Here is a 6,000-nt window from a genome sequence, read left to right as displayed (position 1 = left end):
TAATTTCTTACTCCTCCTCTGGGGGCGCTGTAGGGAAAATAGAAGATTTGTTGCTGGATTCTTCTATTTCACCAGATTATTGTCAGGGGAATCCTTCTAACAAAAATGTACTTCCAAAGTTTAGTTCCACACCGAAAAACAGTGATGACGAGGCAACCCTGGGCCATAATTCTCTCTTCCTGTACATCCCACATCTGAACACAACCCTAATATGGAGATTGTAGTGAAAGTTATTACGGAGGAGAAAATACCTAAAAATAGAAAAATTTTATCAGATCTAAAGTTTTTTTTTCTAAATGACGTCGTAGATAAAACATTAATGTTACCATCAGATCGCGATATTTATATAAAGATTTCCTAATAGATCACTCATAAACAATGATATCACAGACACATTTTACCGGTTGCATGTGAATAAATAACAGGATTTTGCAAGTTTTCCCCCAAGGATTGTATAAGAACGTCAGCATTTCCCATTACAATAAAACAAGAAATCCCCAGTAAATATCAGTGTGTGAGCCGTCCTCTGCTGCCAGGACGAGGTTACAAACTATTGTGTACTCACTGTCTCTGCTGCCAGGACGAGGTTACAAACTATTGTGTACTCACTGTCTCTGTACTCACTGTCTCTGCTGCCAGGGTGGTTGGGGGCTGAATGGCAGATACACTCTATGGGCAACAGAATTTTTAATAATTTAATTTAAAAAAAAAATGTATTCCTATTGCCCCCTGTGCAAAACATTCGGCCACATTGCCCCCCGGTGTATAATCTCTAGCCCCCCACTATGCTTTCTGCCTTTACTAACATCGGTGACAGAACGGCCGGTGGAGCAGAACTCACTGATTCCAGCGCAGTCCTGTAATTGGAACCACCGGGGTAACAAGTCCTTCTGTGATATTTCTTCCCTCCTGGTATTAACATAAGCACAAAAAAAGTGCCCTCTCCAGGAATTTCCTAGCTGAGCAGCTGCACGCAGCCTTACATCACCAAGCACAATGCTGAGTGTCAGATGGAGTGGTGTAAAGCCGCCACCACTGGACTTTAGAGCAAAATTTCCACAGACGACTCCAAAATCACGTAGAAATTCTTCTATGATGTGTGGAAGTTGTTTTAGCTGTGAAGGAGGGAACAACTCCATATCGATGTCTGTGGATTTAGATGTGAATTTCATCAAAGCTCCTGAAGGTGTAAGGTGGAAGGGGCCCAATACTTTTATCCATATATTGTATGCACAGTAAGTTTTAGACAAATTGGGACCCTGGAAAATGTTCGAAGTGGGGCCCCCTATCCCAAAATATTCCATCAACAACACTGTTAGGCCCCCTTCACACGTCCGTACAAAACACATATGTGTTACACCAGTACCAGTGTCATCCATGTGCCGTCCGTGTTTTTCCAGTAAGGATACAGGAAATGAAATAATGCTTCGTCTATCATTTCAATGTTAAACACGTACAGCACACGGATGGCATACATGCACACACACGATATACATGGTCATGGCCAAAAGTGTTGGCACCCTTGAAATTGTTCCAGAAAATGAAGCACTTCTCCTAGAAAATGATTGCAATTATACATGTTTTGTTATACACATGTTTATTTCCTTTGTTTGTATTGAAAAATCACAAGAAACAGAGAAAAAAGGCAAATTGGACACAATTTCACGCAAACACCCCCAAAATATTCAGAACAAAGTTGTTGGAACTTTTCCAAAATTGGCGGTAAATAACTTTGTTTCAAGCATGTGATGCTCGTACAAACTCACCTGTGGCAAGCAACAGATGTGGGCAAAATCACACCTGACACCACATAAAATACTGATGAGGAAGGGGACAAAGACAGGACTGCAGTCATCTTCCTGTCCCACTGCTGTGCTGTGAGACAGCCCCCTGCCGGGGGAGAGGCAGAGAGATGAGCGCAGGGTCTATAGAGGATGCGCAACATTATTTACTGTAAGTAATGCACCCTCTGTGAACTTCATAAAGAGGGCCCTCTTTGTGCGTGGGGGCCCTGGGCATTTGCCAAGTTTGCCTCCCCTTAATGCCGGCCCTGATTGTATGTCTAAGTACGGAGTAATACATTGTCAGCTTCAATATTAGCACTTAAATGTGCAGATTTGCCTTTCAAGATTCAGAAAAAGCCAACTGTTGTGGGAAGTGGAATGTTGGTCTGAAAACTATTTGTATTATCGATTATGAAATTTCAAATGTTTTGTTTTCTTCTTTTTGCGACTGTCTATTTGATATTAATAAATATTGCAGTTTTCATACTCGCCGCTTGAGTAGGCACAATAAGCTGCAGCTTCCTTTATGGCTGTGCTGTGTAGACTGGAACAGAGTCAGCAGAGTCATCTCATTATCATTAGAGATCTGTTAAGCTTCAGGAGACTAGATAATGCCAGATGGTAACACTATACACTAAGCATATAGAGAAGGATATGCATGCACCTTTCTTGTCACTTCCAGGTTTTTGGGAATGCACGTATATTAGATCACTTCTTCTGCAGACTGCAATAGTTTGTTATTACAAGTCATCATTTACTCTTAAAAACAGCTTTAAAAAAGAGGGGCTGAGGGTCTCTTTAAGTAAGATTCTTCATGCCTATTGAAGTTTATAGAGAGGAAAGGGGACAAAGGAGCACAGTATGAAGCAGAGAGAAAGAGAAGGGCAGCGATACACACACAGACCCAGACATCATCTTTTTAGTAAGTGTTTTATCTCTCCCCACAGCTGGATTCACAGTTACACAGCTCAGTAAAGCTGTTTATTGTGCTCAATGCTGCTGCTTTTGAGTAAGTGCTTTATCTTTCCCCAGAGCTAGATTCACCTTGAGACTGCTCACTAATGCTGTAACATGTCATCAGTGCTGCTTCTGCTGTATAATGTCCTCCATGCTGGTGCAGCATTTAGAAAGATTTTTTCCTTCTCTCCCCAAAGCTGGATTCACAGCTACACTTCTCAATAATTGTGGATAGTGTCCTCCATGCTGCTGCAGCATTTTAGTAAGTGTTTTATGTCTCCCCAGAGCTGGACTCACTGTTTCACTGCTGAAAAATGCTGCATAGTGTCCTCCATACTGCTGCTTTTTATTGGTTTTATGTCTCCCCAGAGCTGGATGCACAGCTACATTGCTTAATAATGCTGCATAATGTCTATAATATCCTCTATGGTGCTGTGTTTGAACATGGGCTACATAGACACATGAAAGCAGGAATCCCTCATTCTGTGAGACCTGTGTATGGGAGCTATCATAGAAGATAGTCACCTGCTAATTAAAAATACCTGAAGATGGTAAACTGGAACTGGGACATACACATGAATACTGATTCTGATCAGTCACCTGAAAGTACCAATACAGTTTTAAACATTAGAACAAACATATAATTTTTACAGACTGGCATCTAAGGAGTTTAATGCATGAAACATTACTCACAAAGTTGTATAACCCCAAAGTGGGGACATTTCTACCCTCCCGGGGCTCTCCTGCTGTGCAGCTTTTTTTTAATATTTTTTTATACAAGTAATAAAATAGCCATGAGATAATTAAATATGAGCCTGCCTTACCATGCAAGATCTAAACACTGTTGAAATGGGAAATGGAGATGGTGAACAGAAGCAGAACCTGCACCAGCCTGTGACCTGACGAGACCCTAATGTATTTTATAGCCTCCGGAGCTTTGTCAAGCCTTTCTGTTCCACCGCATACATTTATGTAATATGCAACTGAGTATGTCGTCCACAATCTGTAAAACCATTTTCCTGGGACAAAGAGTTTTGCAGATTTGAAAATAAGTTGACAATAGCAGAGATTTTCAGCATCAAATTGTATCACGAATTTGCTGTATCCACGGAAATTGGATTATGTCTACGGTTTGATTCAGAAGAGGAGAAAAAAAAAAAGCACGAATGCTCTGCAACCGTAGGCGCTGCCGACTCTTCATCGTGCGGGATCTGAAATCTCTCAGATGAAAGGAACTATCTCAGGGGCTATTGCTGTGCTAAGGATCAGAAACTTTTTGTATTTTCATACTGGATATTTACAGTCCATTTCTACTTTTTTTTTTCTGTCAATAAGGAGCCAAAATAAACTCACCATTTATAATTAAATTAGGTGCACGGAGCTCCGTTCTGATCCCACGTTGTCACATAAATTAGTAAAACTAAAAAATAGGTCCAGCTCCCGATTTTAAAAAATTGTAAAATGTTATGTCAACAAATGTAAGGGTGATGGACTGTTTTGCTGCGTTTCTGCCCCTGAAGACAACAGTCGGGCAATGTGTACAGGGCCATGCGGTTTTACATGTAATGTGAATAGTGTTGTCCATTTTTTTATGTTGTATGATGGTAATGTACGGTGTGTAAGTAATGTAAAGTGTTAATGTACAATGTGAGTAGTGGATAGTGCGGAGAAAGCGCAAGCTAAGACTTGGAGAGTATATGAGTACTGTTCATACAGTTAAGTGGCTTACCAACGGCATAGGACATAAGATAAGGACAATGGATTTAGTTTATAGGATAGGATATAGTTCATGGAGAGAGCTAGTCCAGTGGGTGGGCACTAGTGTTAGTGAAGGGTGGGCACTTCCTGGTAATGAGTCAGATAGGGAAGTACCATGACAAGATCAAGTTCAGGTGCAGTGGGCTGCTAGGGCCAGCATGCGCCAGTCTTCCGAAACAGTGGGAAGCCCTATTGGAATCCTGAACGGACGCTCTTGTCGTGTCCGGAGCCCAGGTTCTGGTATAAGGGCTGCTGAGCACATTGTGTACTCTAATATACAGGGGAAGATGGACAGGGACCCGTGTAGACAGAATGTGGAGGATCCCGGGTGCACTGTTGAAGTGGATAGGTAATCCCTGTCCACTTTCTATTGCAGTTGTTCATTAAAAGAGTTGACTAAAATCATAAAAAAAATGGTTCTGCATGAGGAATGCGAGTGCACCCGATCTGACCCTGCGCACCCGTATGAGTTAATGGGTGTGTTTAAAAATTCAGACTGCACTCGGATGTCTATAAGAAAAAACTCCGTGTGCACTGCTATAGACCGATGCAGAGACTAGGTACCCAAACCATAAAGTGCAATATGAAAAAAGTCTCGCACTCAACTTTAGTATATTTTGTAGATTTATTACTAGAGGTAGCACTGGAAACGTTTCAGCCCCACAGTGGGCTTTCATCAGTCACGTGCTTGTGCCAACTAGTTTGTGGCAAAGAGTCCTTATATATTTAGGATGCAGACCTGAATATGGTGCAGGAGATGACCCCTTAAGGGAAAATTATAGTGGTAGATGAGAGGTGGATGCAGTTTCTGATGGAATGTTACTTAGAATTATGTGTAGATGGCTGGAGGTTATCACCTAGTACGGCCAAATAAGAGACCCGGGCTGTTGAGAAGCTTGGATAGTTCTCTCAGACGCGGAGTCCACCGCTCGTCTCGAGGGATCATCTCCTGCACCATATTCAGGTCTGCATCCTAAATATATAAGGACTCTTTGCCACAAACTAGTTGGCACAAGCACGTGACTGATGAAAGCCCACTGTGGGGCTGAAACGTTTCCAGTGCTACCTCTAGTAATAAATCTACAAAATATACTAAAGTTGAGTGCGAGACTTTTTTCATATTGCACTCGGATGTCATCACAGACTATTGAGAAGATGAAGAAATTACCGTATTTGTTGGACTATAAGACGCACCCCAAATTTTCAGAAGAAAAACAGGGAAACAAATTAATGCGTCAAATGAGGGTCTATGTGCATCATTCAGCTTACCTGGGTGGTAGGGTGTGATCGGGAGCTCTGGTGGAGCAGCTTCACAGGAGGTGTTCGGTGGTCTGGCTCACCCCAGGCTGGTGCTGCAGGTTCGGTGGCGCTGGGGCTCCGCCTTTTTGTGACAACCCCCACACATCCATCCCAGGCTGATGCGTGGCAGTTTCGCAGATGATGGGTGGTGCGGGGACTCTGCCGGCATACAAAAGTGCACACACCAGCCTGGGATAGATGT

The sequence above is a fragment of the Ranitomeya imitator genome, chromosome 7 (assembly GCF_032444005.1).
Source record: "Ranitomeya imitator isolate aRanImi1 chromosome 7, aRanImi1.pri, whole genome shotgun sequence".
Classification (NCBI taxonomy): Eukaryota; Metazoa; Chordata; class Amphibia; order Anura; family Dendrobatidae; genus Ranitomeya; species Ranitomeya imitator.
The sequence above is the reverse complement of the archived record's forward strand: the minus strand, read 5'-3'. Positions refer to the sequence as shown.